The sequence below is a fragment of the Pan troglodytes genome, chromosome 5 (assembly GCF_028858775.2).
Source record: "Pan troglodytes isolate AG18354 chromosome 5, NHGRI_mPanTro3-v2.0_pri, whole genome shotgun sequence".
NCBI classification, from domain to species: Eukaryota; Metazoa; Chordata; class Mammalia; order Primates; family Hominidae; genus Pan; species Pan troglodytes.
This window is the reverse complement of record NC_072403.2, coordinates 30,842,764-30,857,318: the sequence shown is the minus strand read 5'-3', so window position 1 is coordinate 30,857,318 and position 14,555 is coordinate 30,842,764. Positions and strand designations below refer to the sequence as shown.

General features: G+C 39.7%; 1 protein-coding gene across 32 annotated transcripts in view; it reads left to right on the top strand.

Annotated features, from left to right (window-relative positions):
* The window catches only part of RIPOR2 (RHO family interacting cell polarization regulator 2), a 234,577-nt gene that overhangs the window by 151,846 nt on the left and 68,176 nt on the right, over positions 1–14,555 (top strand). For 2 of the 32 annotated variants that reach the window (XM_063812166.1, XM_063812161.1), the window contains exon 1: positions 13,600–13,924. The exons of the other annotated variants lie outside the window; for them this stretch is intronic. The gene's annotated coding sequence lies outside the window, so the exon portion shown is untranslated. Of the gene's footprint in view, positions 1–13,599; positions 13,925–14,555 lie in introns of those variants that run through there. 32 annotated transcript variants of the gene reach the window in all.

The window sequence follows — 14,555 nt, the reverse complement described above, 5'->3', positions numbered from 1 at the left end:
ACCAGCCTGGGCAAAATAGCAAGACCCTATTTCTACAAACAATTTTAAAAATTCGCTGGGAGTGGTGGCATGTGCCTGTAGTCCTAGCTACTCAGGAGGCTAAGGGGAGAGAATCACTTATGCCCAGGAGTTCCAGGCTTTAGTGAGCCATGACTGCACCACTATACTCCAGCCTGGGCAACACAGTAAGACATTGTCTCTTAAAAAAAAAAAAAAAAAGAAAAAAATCTATTGGGTACAAAGGTCCAAGTGTAATTTTGTTACATGCATAGATTGAATAGTGGTGAAGTCCAGGCTTTTAGAATATACATCACCCAAATAACATACATGGTATCCATGAAGTAATTTCTTATCCACTCCCCTCCCCTCTCCCCACTGTCCCAAGTCTCCATGGTCTATCATTCCATACTCTATGTCCATTTGTACACATTATTTAGTTTCCACTCCTGAGTGAGAACATGCAGTATTTGTCTTTCTGTGTCTGAGTTGTTTCACTTAAGATAATGGCCTCCAGTTCCACCCATGTTGCTGCAAAAGACATGATTTTATTTTTTATGGTTGAATAGTATTGTATTGTGTATATATACCACATTTTCTTTATCAAATCAACCCCTGATGGAAACTTAGGTTGATCTCATAGTTTTGCTATTGTGAATAGTGCTACATTAAACATACAGGTGCAGGCCGGGCACAGTGGCTCACGCCCATAATCCCAGTACTTTGGGAGGCTGAGGCGGGTGGATCTCCTGAGATCAGGAGTTCGAGACCAGCCTGTCTAACATGGTGAAACCCTGTCTCTACTAAAAATACAAAAAATTAGCCAGGCGTGGTGGCGCATACCTGTAATCCCCCAGCTACTCGGGAGGTTGAGGCAGGAGAATCGCTTGAACCCGGGAGGCAGAGGTTGCAGTGAGCCAAGATCACGCCATTGCACTCCAGCTTGGGCAACAGAGTGAAACTCTGTCTCAAAAAAATAAAATAAAATAAAATAAAAAAATAAACATACAGGTGCAGGTATCTTTTTGATGCAATTATTTCTTTTCTACCAAGGTAAAATTATCAGAGAAATTTATTTCAAGGCAGAGAGAATTAAACATGACAGATAATTTTCAATCTACTAATACATAATAACTGGAAAATGCCAACATTCAGCTAGCTTGTTTCCTTAATAAAAACATCTCCCTATGTATAGGGACATACGTTGTTTTAAAGCAACATAGTTGCTTTAAAATATATATTTTTTAAATTTAACAAGCATTTCTGTGCTTTTATCAGATGATAGTACAAACCCAATAGGTCACAGATCCATGTAAGAGGTTCACTCCAACACATTATCTCTTTATCAATAATTAATTTTCATAATAATTATGTGTTATGAATTTCCTTCTATAAAGTTATATTCACATAAACAGATCATTCCAATAGCTAACAATAAGCAACTAAAATCAATCAGAACACATCATCACTTATAGCCTTTTAAAAACTGCATGACACAGGCTATAATCAAGAAAATAAAATACTTTAGGTCGCGGGTGAATTTCTTATTCAAAAATGCAACCACAGCATAGAGGCTGTGAATAATAATTGGTATCTTCCCACATAAATTCTTTAACCTTCCCTCCCTTGGATGAGCTCTCACTGCCTTGAGGGTAGAAAAAAGCAAAGTTACTGAGCTCTAGAGGCCACAGCAGAGAAAGCAGTCCAGGTGTTGCAACTGCATCTCTTGATGATCCCCAGGCTCCCTTTTAAGCCCCTAGGAGCAGCACTTTATACCTCATGTATTATTTTCCAGTCTATAATAAGATGCCTAAACGTTAAGCATTTAAAGTGCTGCTTTTTAAAGTGTTGTCATAACAACAGGAATAAAATGACGAATGTAACTGGAGTTTGAAAGGGCTGAATTAGTTTTAAGTCCGTTGCTTTACCTTCATGTTGCAAGGGTTTAACTCTAACCTAGCTCAAACAAAGGCCGTGATCATAGAACATTACCGTATTTGAGTAATGTTGTCAGCTATTTTTACCATCACATAATTGCCAGTCAATTCTCCATCAATTCAATTTACTTGTTAGGATGGACAGAAAGAAATTAATTGGCCATATGAAAAATCTATTAGTGTGATTATGTAGGCCATATCTGAAAAGCTTTCATTTAAGATTATTTCTTATTCTTTCTCTGAGATGAAATACAGCATGTAGCTTTATTTATAAGGCTCAATTCAATTTCCTACTGGACCCTCATGCCCATTAATAAACACCAGCATTAATTGCACATGTTGGGCAAAGGAAACAAGCACATGGTGTGTAATTATACTTCCCAGCACACTGTTGGGTACATTCTCCTAGAACCTAGTGGCTTTTTCTGTTTAGGATTTCCAAAGATGTAGCTTGGTTGTAATGAGAACAATAAAAAATATTAGCTTCTAAAAATGGTAATTTCAGTAAAGTCAAATACCAGTAGAAGTGAGGATGTCAGTATCATTTTGATGCTGTTCTGAAGTAAAGAAGCAATAATCACTAATAGCTAGAAATGAGTTGCCAAGCTCTAGGGAAAACAGGCTGCATGCAAATATGCCTGAAGGAGCTGATAATACCAGGAATGGGGCCATTTTCTTCTATATGGCAATGTTTTTTTAACCTGGTGATCAAAAAATGAGGATCCCTGGTCGGTGTATTTTTCTCTCAGCTGGATCAGCCAAGCTGTCTCTGAAGATCATAGTCCCAAGAGATGTTCCTTTTTTGATATACATGGGTTTTGCTGGGTTTTTTAAAAATAGGTAAATGTACTTATTATTACAAACAGCCTCAGGCTTCATTTAAGTGCAAAATGCTTTTTCCTTCTAATAAGGAAACAGTTGGTCCTGGTTTGACGTGTAGTGTACACCAAATGAGGGTCTACAAGTGTTCTAGACTGTGCATTTTAAAATGAGTTATGACAACATTAGTCAAAATCAACCCAATCCCTCATTAGACTTAGGCGAGTTTTATGCCCTGAATCATTTCTCTTCTAATTATCGTGAGGCCAGCTGCTACTCCCTGCATTTATTTAATCCACCAGAAAAGGAGAAGAAATAGTTTTCATTTTTCCCCAGGGCTAAAATGGTGTCAATTATCTAGAAGTTCCTACAATTGACTGTCCCAATGAATAGAAACTCTATTAACATTTCTTCTTTACTCTTCAAATGACTCAGCCAGACCCTTAAAATAGCTTCAACGTACTCTGCTGTCATTGCTTTGAAGAGGAATAAAAGAGAGGGAAAAGGGAGAGCAGTAATGTCAAATTACTTCATCTCTATGTGTTTCTTCACCTGTAAAATGTGTATGGGTTTATTATTAGCACATTCCATTTGATAAAAGTCAGATATCTCTCAAATTGCAAGTCCTAATTAGTAGGAAAGACCATTTTTCCACATGAAGTCTTTTACATATGTTATCTCATTTTCTCTTCAAAACACCCTTGGTGACTTAGGTATGATCATCATTTTATTCATAAAAAAATTAGGGCTTAGAGAGAGCAGGTGACTTGGGTGAAGCCTGGATCACCCTGGCTGCAGAGCCAATGATTTTGGTATCTTACCCTGTACCGAGCATCAGAGAAGTTTCAAAAGACAGCTGGTACCACCTCTTACGGTGGGTGTAGCTTGGTTAAAGAGATAAGACATTTGGGAAAATAACTAAAATACAAGCAAGGCCCTGAAGATGTTAGTACCCCATCAGTAATTCAAAGTTTTGAGGTTCGCAACGTGAGAGCCCTCTGGCTGTGCTGCTCAGAAAATGCTTGTAGACAACAGTTGGCTTTTGCATCAAATTATAGTAATGGATTATAACCCATTGAGTAAAACAAGAATCCGTGAGTCCATAAAGTGACAATAAAGAAATAAATGAATGAATGAAAGGATTAGAAAAAGCTCTTTCTTTACAGTAGAAGGAATGATAGAGTGTAAAGAGTACCATTTTGCCATCATTACAGGAATAATTGATTTGGGCAGGAGACATCAATGGATGCTAAAACTCCTGGGTTAAAGAAGCAAGATATTTGCATAGCCTCAAGGTACCTCCTTACCAACTATGTATCAACTAGAAAGGCAAAGATAGTAACTTTCCGTAGGAGAAACTGGCCAACAACACTTTAACCAACTGATCAAAGTTAACATCACCGGTAATGGCACCAAGCAACTCCTTGAGCCTCTGATGCAATGCCTTGAGAAGGACAATATCACTTACGTGGTATCACTGCTAAAAATGCATAGTCTGACTCTTTATCACAAGAAAACAGCAAACAAACCCAAAGTAAGGGCCAGTGTACAAAACAAGTGGCCTGAATTCCATTAAAATGTCAATGTCAAAGCCAAAGAATTGCCAAGAAACTGTCCCAGATTAAAGGACAGACTCATGACAAAACAGGGAGCATCTGATCCTGGTTTGGCTCCTGGAATGTGGGGAGGAGGGACAATACATGGAACATTATTGGGACAATTGGTGAAATTGGAATAAGGTCTGTACCTTAGATAATAGTATTGTATTGATGTTACATTTCCTGATACTGATAATTAGACTACGATAGTCAGTGAATGTCAGCAAATGTCTGCAAATGTCCGTGATTTTAGGAAATACACATTGAAGTATTGAAGAGTAAATTTGCATCACATCTGCAAATTACTCAGTGTGGGGGAGGAAATGTATATAAATACATATGTGCAAATTAGTCTCATAGGATTTGGGAAAAAATAATGTGTGTGTATTTGGAGGAGGAATGACAAAGTAAAATGTGGCAGATGTCGACGAATCAATCTGGGTGAAGGGTAGATGAGAACTTTCTGTACTTTTCCTGCAACTTTTCTGTAAGCTTCAAATTATTTCAAAATCAAAATCTTTTTTGTAAAATTGACTTTTGAACTGCACATCCCAGGTACTCATATTTATAGTCCTTATGAATCCATGCTTTTTAATTACCTAAAAATTGCTATCTTCAAAAAGATGCTAGTTTCTAGCTTCCTTAGCATTACCTAAACTTGCCTGGCTATTCCTGTCTTATGTATCTCCCTCTCTTTTGAGAAAACTCCTTATTATTTAAATTATTATTAACAGCTAGGCTTATTAAACACCTACTACATACCAGGTCTTATGTATATTATCTCATTTGCACCTTACAAAAATCCTCTGAAATGTTAATCCTTTTATATAAATGAGAAAACTGGGATTCAGGGAAGTTAAATAATGTGCAAAAGTTCAAACAGCTGTAGCTGTAGAACCCAAACTGAGTGCAGATTTGTCTGACTCTGGATTCCACTTTCTTATTGTCTCTGCTGTGTTGCTTTCCTTGGAAGATTAAGAAATAGGTACCACTTTGGCCGGACATGGTGGCTCACATCTGTAATTCCAGCACTTTGGGAGGCTGAGGCAGGAGGATTGCTTGAGCCCAGGAGTTTAAGACCAGCCTGGCCAGCATAGCAACATCTCGTCTTTACTAAAAATCAGAAGGATGAGCTGGGTGTGGAGGCACATACCAGTAGTCCCAGCTACCCGGGAGGCTGAGGCAGGAGGATCGCTTGAGCCCAGGAGATTGAGGCTGCAGTGAGCTATGATTGAGTCATTGCAATCCATCCCTCCAGCCTAGGCAACAGAGCAAGACTCTGTCTCAAAAAAACAAAAAAACCCAGAGATAAGTACCGCTTCAAATTTTATGCTGTTATTTCTTACATGAAAAATTGTCTCCAATCCGCTTTATGTATAGTCATGTTATCTTCAATTAAATTGTTAAAATTTTTAAAAGCAGAGCTCAGTCTTAGGTTGTCTTTGGATCTTGGACAACACATAGCATCCTGCCAGCACTGAGCATATAATATATACTTAATAATTATATTGATTGATGGAGTCTTAGAAAATTATCATATCACTTTCCAGAGATTCTGAAAATTAAGTTTCTTTTTTTCAAGTGAGTTAAAACTAGGTATTCATTATAGTAACCTGTGGTTTCTCAAGCACTTTGCCTTTTGTAAAGCACTTCATCGTTTTCTCTGTGTTTTAAAGCAGAAATCCAGCCATCTACAGAGATGGTGGAAAGTCAGTCTACATGTCCAAGTAGTCTCCTGATTGTTAGATTGGATGAAGCTTTGATTTCAATTGAACCTTACAATGCTTGCCTGTTAAAATGGGGAGGAATTACTTCCTTTACTCTACAGATACAGTGTGAGGTTCACTGAGTTTAGGACTTGCCCAAAAGGCCAGTTAGAACATCTGGCCCTGGTTCTTCCATCCCCTTGCTGAGGAGTGAGACTCTGTTGAGTTGTTCTACACTTTTTTTTCATCCATTCACGTCAGTTGTCTTAGTCAAGCAGTGTATCACACATGCATTCATCACTGGGTTAGCAAACAATGTTGACAACTGAGAAGCAAATATTAGCATTACTTTGATTTCTTAATTTATTTGTTTTTATTTTATTTTATTTTTGAGATGGAGTCTCGCTCTGTCACCCAGGCTGGAGTGCAGTGGCACGATCTCGGCTCACTGCAACCCCCACCTCCCGGATTCATGCCATTCTCCTGTCTCAGCCTCCCGAGTAGCTGGGACTACAGGCACCCACCACCACGCCTGGCTAATTTTTTGTATTTTTAGTAGAGGCGGGGGTTTCACCATGTTAGCCAGGATGGTCTCGATCTCCTGACCTCATGATCCGCCCACCTCAGCCTCCCAAAGTGCTGGGATTACAGGCGTGAGCCACCGTGCCGGGCCTGCTTTGATTTACTTTAAAGCAGCCATATTTTTTAAAGGCCAATGACATAAATATATTTACTTTTTAAAAAAGATTAGTCAACTGCTCTGTAATAGGTACCTTGTAACCATATAATAAGCAGATAGGTATTTTTAGTTTTCATCTTAAATAATTATTTTGCATAGCAGGCTATTTACATCTGGCCCACATGCCTCTTTCAGACAACTCAATTATACATCTGCTTTTGACCACGATGTGGGGGAGCATAAACAGGATGGCATTGTTAGGGGAAAAAGAAAGGAAGAACCCAAATCGGGCATGAAGAAATGACTCAGAAAGTGCAGTGAGGGCAGGTGTTACATCTTATGAAGCCTCGCTGGGAGACAGGATCAAATCATGAAGGCAACTCTCAGCTGGTTAATTACTGATTCAGCTTTTCCAAGTCCTGATTTCTTGGCACTTCCTCTTGCAGAAGGAATGATGACTTTTTCTAGAAATTGGTAGTGATTTTTTTTAAACAGCTTTATTGATGTACAATTCACATACCATAAAATTTACTCATCTTAAGTGGACAGTTTGAGTTTTAGTAAATTTATACATTTGTGCTACCATCATCCATGATTTGGTTTTAGAACACTTCCACCACCCCCAAAACCTCTCTCTGCTTCCTTGCCTGCTCCCGTCCCTGGCCTCAGGCAAACACTTGAATTGATTGTGGAATTTTTTTACTTTTGCCAGCATGTCACCCCAGCTACAGCCAACTGATCTATGGGTCAATTGTCTTGTCTCAGAGGGGTTGGTCTCAGTCTAGCTTATGGAGATGGCATAGCTTTGTAAGTGTGACAACTATTGGTTTCCAAGTTGACGTTTGGCCCCCATGAGAAATGCCTTGGCGAGAACTGAGATATCCTTACTCATGTCATTCAGAAATCACAGATGTGTCTCATATTTTCTATCAGTAAGGCTCTCTCAGAATTGCCTGTTTGTATTCTTAATTTGATAGAAGATTTGGTTAAATTTTTAAAAAAGGAAAACACCATAAGGGTTAAGACAGTAGCATCTAGCTATTGTATTTTCGTTTTAATTTCATGATGTTTGATGTCCTGCAACTCAAGCATGCACAAATGATCACGTGGTCTCTTGTTTCCCATAGAAAAGCCCTGGTCTCATCCTTGCAGGGGTTTCCTTTAGCCTCTGGCCAAACTGCCATATCTGAAAAATCAGAAATAAAAGGCACATGTAATGCGGACTCGTTGGTTTTCCTCTTATTATTCAAAGGAGCACATGGAATATGGGGTAGACTTGAGTATCCTTTTAAAGATAGCTTTGTTAAAAAGCTAATTGATAGCCCCCTCGGCATAGCTTTAAAAAAAGAATCCGATAGAAAAAGCAGGATACAAAATTTTGCATGCAATATGCCCAAATTATTATGCTTTATATGAGAAGGGAAGAGCTAGAGAAAATTTAACAGAACAAAATTCCCCCGGTGGTTGTCTTTGGATGATACAAACAGTATGGTTCTTCTCTCCTTCTCCCTACACTGCCACCTTTCTACTTTCTGTGTTTTCCTAATACAGGAGAGTGTTTTGTGCTTGTAAAAACTAAAAATAACGTACTGAATCATATTTCCTTTAATGAGTCTCAGTATTCTTAACTCTAACAATAAATATTAGCATTCCTTCTAGCTGAGTAGTCAATTTGCCCAGTTGCCTTCCAGGTTAATCAATGCCTCCAGCACTTCTACTCTGAACAAGTGAGTTTGAAGATTCACACCTGGCAGATGTTGAAAGGAGGTCGGCCACTGGCCTGACAATCAGGATTCTTACTTTAATATATATATCTAGTCTTACCTGTCTCGTAGTGAAATTGCTGAAATTTGAAGAGAGGCTTGCTAACTCAAGCTAATCAAACACACATGAAAACATGAGCCAGAATGCCAGTTCATAAAAATATAGGGAGAAGTAGAACCATCACCTAGACTGGACATTCCAAACATTTCCCCGTCACTTTTACTACTTCTACTGGTGGCACTACCATGAGCTGCACTTTAGGGCCTGCTGCATGGCCCTGCTGCATAGGCCTGCCACATGACAGATGTCCTTCATCACCCATCTTCCAAGCAGCCCTCCAAGATTGATTCCTGTCCTTTATTCTTAAGAGACAGGTTATCTCCAAGTTCTCCAAGGAGGTGCAAATTCTTCCCCCAAACTGCAATCATATTCCACCCTTTATTTCTGGTCCAATCAGAGCCTGAGACCTGATGGGTGAGGGGAAATCCCTTGTTCTCTTTTTATCTGCTTCAGCCCCCTTCTATCTTCAGATTCCGTGTTCTTGTCCAAAAACCGCCTGCTGATTTGATGAGCTACCTTCTAATTTAAACAGACACAAGGTGTTTGGGTCAGGTGGTGGCTCATAGCATCCACCAAAGTCCAGTGTACCTGTATCACAGCATTCATACAAGAACATGTAAAATCTTATACTTATTATAATTTCAAAAGACCCTGATATGTGTTTAATTGGAACTTAATACTGCATAGTCAGAGAAAAGGCAGTGATTTTCATTGTATGAAGAAACTGGGACGAGAAACAGCTGTGGCTTTCAGGGTTCTGTGCCTAGAGGCTCAGCTCAGAATGGCAGGATTTGTTCAACTCTTAGTCAAGGTGCTTGGGATTCCTTCCAGAAAGACCCTGTTGTGTTGTTCCCATTGGTTATAGGAGTGGCAGGGCACGGGTGGCAACCTGGTATGACAGCCAGGGCCTCCTGCAACAAAGCCAAGTGAAGAGCAAACCATAGCAGCCACACTGTTTGCCTAGGATTTGAGTCCTTTCTGGGATTTAACACACAAAAATGAATATTAGTTATGCTGGAATTTTCCAAAAGACCAGGTGAGACGTCAATAACTTAGAGACTGGAAACATTTTTCAAAGCCCCAGCCACCCAGGCTGGAGTACGATGGCGTGATCTCGGCTCACTGCAACCTCTGCCTCCCGGGTTCAAGCAATGCTCCTGCCTCAGCCTCCCGAGTAGCTGGGATTACAGGCACCCGCCACCACGCCCAGCTAATTTTTTTTGTATTTTTAGTAGAGACAGGGTTTCACTATGTGGCCAAGCTGGTCTCAAACTCCTGACCTCGTGATCCACCCGCCTCGGCCTCCCAAAGTGCTGGGATTACAGGCGTGAGCCACTGCACCTGGCCTGAGTTTGTTGTTTTATGTGGGATTTCTTGCTTAATAGATATGGCATCTGGTGAACTGGTGAACCTAGAGTATATATCGGGTATATATGAGTATATATCAGGTATAGTGCATGTCACCAGGAGTACAATCCCAGCTCTAAATGTTTTGCAGACAAAAATAATGAACTTGTTACATAGCTCAGAACTCATAATAAGGACTTCATCAGGAAATCTAAATAGTTCTGATGTAATCAGAATTTATAAAGCCTAATACAATATTTCTTGGCAATCATATTTCTCCTCTGCAAGGCTGATAAATATAAACAATTTTATAAATACAGTTATTACTTAACAGAGTTATATGATCTTGTTTATGAGCTGTCTCCTTTTCACTTCCATTTCTAGGCAACTCCAAATGTCTGCAATTTCAAAACAGAATTTTACATTATATGAAAAATACACAAATACCTTTTCTGTATAAAAATATAATACAGAAAAGATTAAAATGTTTCTGACTACCACTCAATCCCACCTCTCCATAGACTGTGTGTAGTTTCAGAACTTTTCTATTTGTGTTCGTGGTTTTATATAGTTTTGTTTTTGGCATTCCTACTATCATACTCTGTTTCATTCTGTAGTTTATCCTGGGGATCTTTCCATGTGGCCATGTTGTTTTTAACTGCTACATAATGTTATTATCAAAATTATAACATAATTTTGAGTGTTAACCATTCCTGTAATGACTAACATTTATATCATTTCCCATTTTTCCATTACTATTAACATTGCCTGTGATGAATATCCCTGTATATGCCTCTTCATGCATTTGGGTATTTCCCTAGAGGAGCTATCAAAGAAGTGCCCTGTTAAAGGATTAGTATGTTTTGCAGCTTAAACAGATACTGCCAAATTGTTCTCCAAAATTTTAATTCCATTTTACATCCCTACCAGCAGTAATACTGCAATTCTACTGTAGTCCTTTCTTTAGGTTAAGGCTTTTGGTTCAATGGAGCACCTGCTATTAAAATGCAGATTACTCTGGCAGAGGCAATTAAGTCTTTAAAACCCAAAATTTTTAGAGGTAGTTTTTCTGAAAGCTGGGGACAGACCAGGTCTTTGGGACTTCTAGGAAGCCAGGGAACAATCTAAAGATATAAGGCGCTAAGAGGTAGGAGTGGAGTGGTCAATAGAATGACAGTTGATAACAAAGAGGTGCAAGATCAGTTACAACTGGAGAAGAGCTGGGGAAGCTGGAAGAATAGTAGCGAAGAACTACCACCCCTCCATCAGACTTGGGAGCTATGGGGAAGGGAGTGTTTTGTATACTTTTGTCCCTAATACCTCTACACTACCCTGCCCCAACCTCCTCCTTTTATTTCTTCCAGAGCCAGACTTTGTGTGTGTGCGTGCTTGTTTTATGACTCTCCTTAGGCCATGTGTCACCTTTTAGGGGAAATGATGGCAAGATAGAGAGATCTCAGCCTAAACCAGCTCTGGCCAAATTCTTTCTTGATAGATAATGATCATTTCTAAGACTACAAAAGCAAAACAAAACAAAACTGCTCCCTCTAGTCACATTCCTAGTGGCCATCAGTTCCATATGTAAATTTAGTGAAAAGTTTCTCGATTTTTTTTTTTGAGACAGAGTCTCCCACTCTCGCCAGGCTGGAGTACAGTGGCGCGATCTCCTCTCACGGCAGCCGCCACCTCCCAGGTTCAAGCGATTCTGCTGCCTCAGCCTCTGTAATCCCAGTAGCTGGGATTACAGGTGCCAGCCACCACGCCTGGCTAATTTTTGTATTTTCAGTAGAGATGGGGTTTCACCATGTTGGCCAGGCTGGTCTCAAACTCCTGATCTCAGGTGATCCACCTGCCTCGGCCTCCCAAAGTGCTGGGATTACAGGCATGAGCCACTGCACCCAACCATACATTTAATGAAAAGTTTCTGAGCATTATTCCCCCTCCCAAAGTATTTGACAATCTTAGGATCCTGGACAGACATTTGTTCTGATTTTGAGAACCTTGTTTACCTGTTACAGAAAATGAGGACGAAGGAAAATTATTTTACAATCTGGTACATATGTTTTACTCTCCAGCGTTTCATTCATTTAATGAAAGAGCTGGAGTTAATTAATTGTAGCAGATTATTTTAACAGAAGTCTTAAATGTGCAATGAACTTAGTATCTTTTCTTTTCTTTTTTCTGCCTATCACTAGTGCAACTGATTGTTCAATCAAAACTCCTAAGTCAGTGGCTCTCAAACATTGGTGAACATCAGAATCACCTGGGGACTTTACAAACCTCCCCATACCCAGTTGATATCCCATATTAATTAAACAGTGCCTGGGGATAGGAGCCAGGCATCAGTAGTTTAAACGACCGTGATCCAATGGATAAGGGGGGGAAAATTGGCTTGAAAAATATAATTTCCAAGAGGTATGAGATAATGATATAGTTAAATATTTCGAATACTCTAAGTTTTTTCCTTTGATCAAAGAGTGTCTGTGATACAATAGATATAATGAATAATATTTACAAAATAAGATAGAATACTAAAATTTGCCAAATTGAGACATTAAGGTGGGCGCTTGGTTGTCAAATTGAGTACAGAAAGAACAGAAATATTAAGAAAGCATGATAGTTTATTACAAGTTTGCATGGCATACAGTGATACCACAGGCATGCTTTATGAACCTAAGAAAGATCCCCTTAAAGAAATGTAGACAGATTTCTCAGTAACCAGCAGAGAGCACAGAGGAGAACCTCATTAAGGATTAAAGGAATTGTTAAATATAGTGAACCCCAAGTTTCTCTTCAAAGAATCAGTATGTCAGTACGTTCAGGTCTCCTATTCTTTGATTCTCCATTTTAAAGTTTAACTTTCTGGTTCTCTTCGTCTCCTTGCTCCTAGTTTCAGTAAACAGCATTCCCACCAGTCCTAATCAGTAGTTCACATTTGTCCCCCTGGTCACCTGCTCCATCCTGACTCATCCCTGTCACCTGTTGGACCTGAGTCACCCCGGTCACCTGCTCTGACCTAAGTCACCTTTAGTTACCTGTTCCTAACCGTCCTTCCTGCCAAACTACCCACCCCACCACTGTGGCTCATACCCCTACTCTCTTTAAAATAGCCAATCGGAATTAGCTTAGACTGTGCGGTCCAACCCTAGCCAATAGGGGAACGACACAGCAGTAGGGCCATGCTTCAGGAATAAGAACTCCTGCCCCTCCCCTGTCCAAGTGTGGTCTCACCATTACTCCATTCATAAGTTGCACCCTTCTATAGAAGTAAAAATTGCCTTGCTGAGAAAATTAAATTTATGTTTGAGTGCTATTTCCTTGTGGCATCAAAAATTTATTTATAACAGAATTAGGAGTTTTTTGAGCCTTGAGGCTGGGGAGAAGTAACCAGAGAGAACCATATCTGCACTTGCATTTTGTCTAACCATTTGTGCCCTACATATTACTTTTACTGCTCATACGTACTTCTTCATTACTTCTAAAATTCTGGAGAATGCCCTAAAATGTAAGCTGCTCCTCCCCAGCTAGTGTGGGATTTGCATCTTACCCAGATGAAAGAGCAAGCCGATTGCCATACCTGTAGCCAAGTGAGTCAGCACCTGTACCTCGCAAGAATGCATACAAACTCCAGGGCTGCTCTCTCCTGGAGAGGGAGGGAGGGGACTTAAAAACCTGCAGCAGCATGGGGGAGGAGGCTGTTTGTCCTTCTCTCTCTGGGGAAGTAACTCGCTCAAACTGCCTTCCTTGCTGAGCTGCTTCGCGTAGCTTTGAGGAAGGTCTAGTGAAATTGGTCTTTCCATTACATCTGGATGTACTACCAGAGAGTTCTGCTGCTGTTGTTTTTTTAGCTTTTCTTTCTTTTTCGTTGAGTCTTTAAAGGGCAATTGTCGACACTCTGCAAACATACCGATTTGTTGTCTGCCCACTTTGGAGTCTTCAATCTGGGCAGTAACTATTTACCCTTTTTCCTGCTAGCCTGTCCCCCTCTCTGGATTGAAGTCACCTGCTAAGACAATGGTATGTGCTTTGACTCCTCCTGATCTAAAAGGAATAGAATTACCTAACAGTTGCAGGGTCATCCTTTGCGGGGAACTAGCCCTGGGCTTCTGTTCAGCTGAAGTTGTGTTTTGACAATGCTTCTTGGTCTGTTGTGGTAGGTCCTTACAAAAGCCAAGCAAAAGACTGAAATACAAGTTGTGCGCTTTCTGCTGTATTTTCCTCTTACCTTACCCCCGACCGCCCTTGTGTTCTTATCTAACCTAGATTATCACATCTTTTGTGAGCACTCCCTTTACCCTTCTTACTTTGCACTGTCACAGTAGTGGCACAATCTTAGCTTTCAGAATATTCTTAAAGATAGAAAGGGAGAACTAGTTTAAGTAAGTTCATCTCTAAAGAAACCTAGTGTTTTAGCTTTATGACCCCTAGGTGTAGAATTCCGCCTTAAGACTTGACTGTGTTTTCAGTTTGATGCATGACTTATCTGAAGCTTTGACTTGGCCTATTTGTGTGTTTTTATTGTTGTTGAATGGAGATAAATGTTACAACAGTTTTCATGTTTTTCAGGGTGTGGTTGAACCTTGTTTAAAAAAAAAAAATTATTGAAGGAAACCTAAAGTGATGGACAATTTTGTGTAATTTATATTTA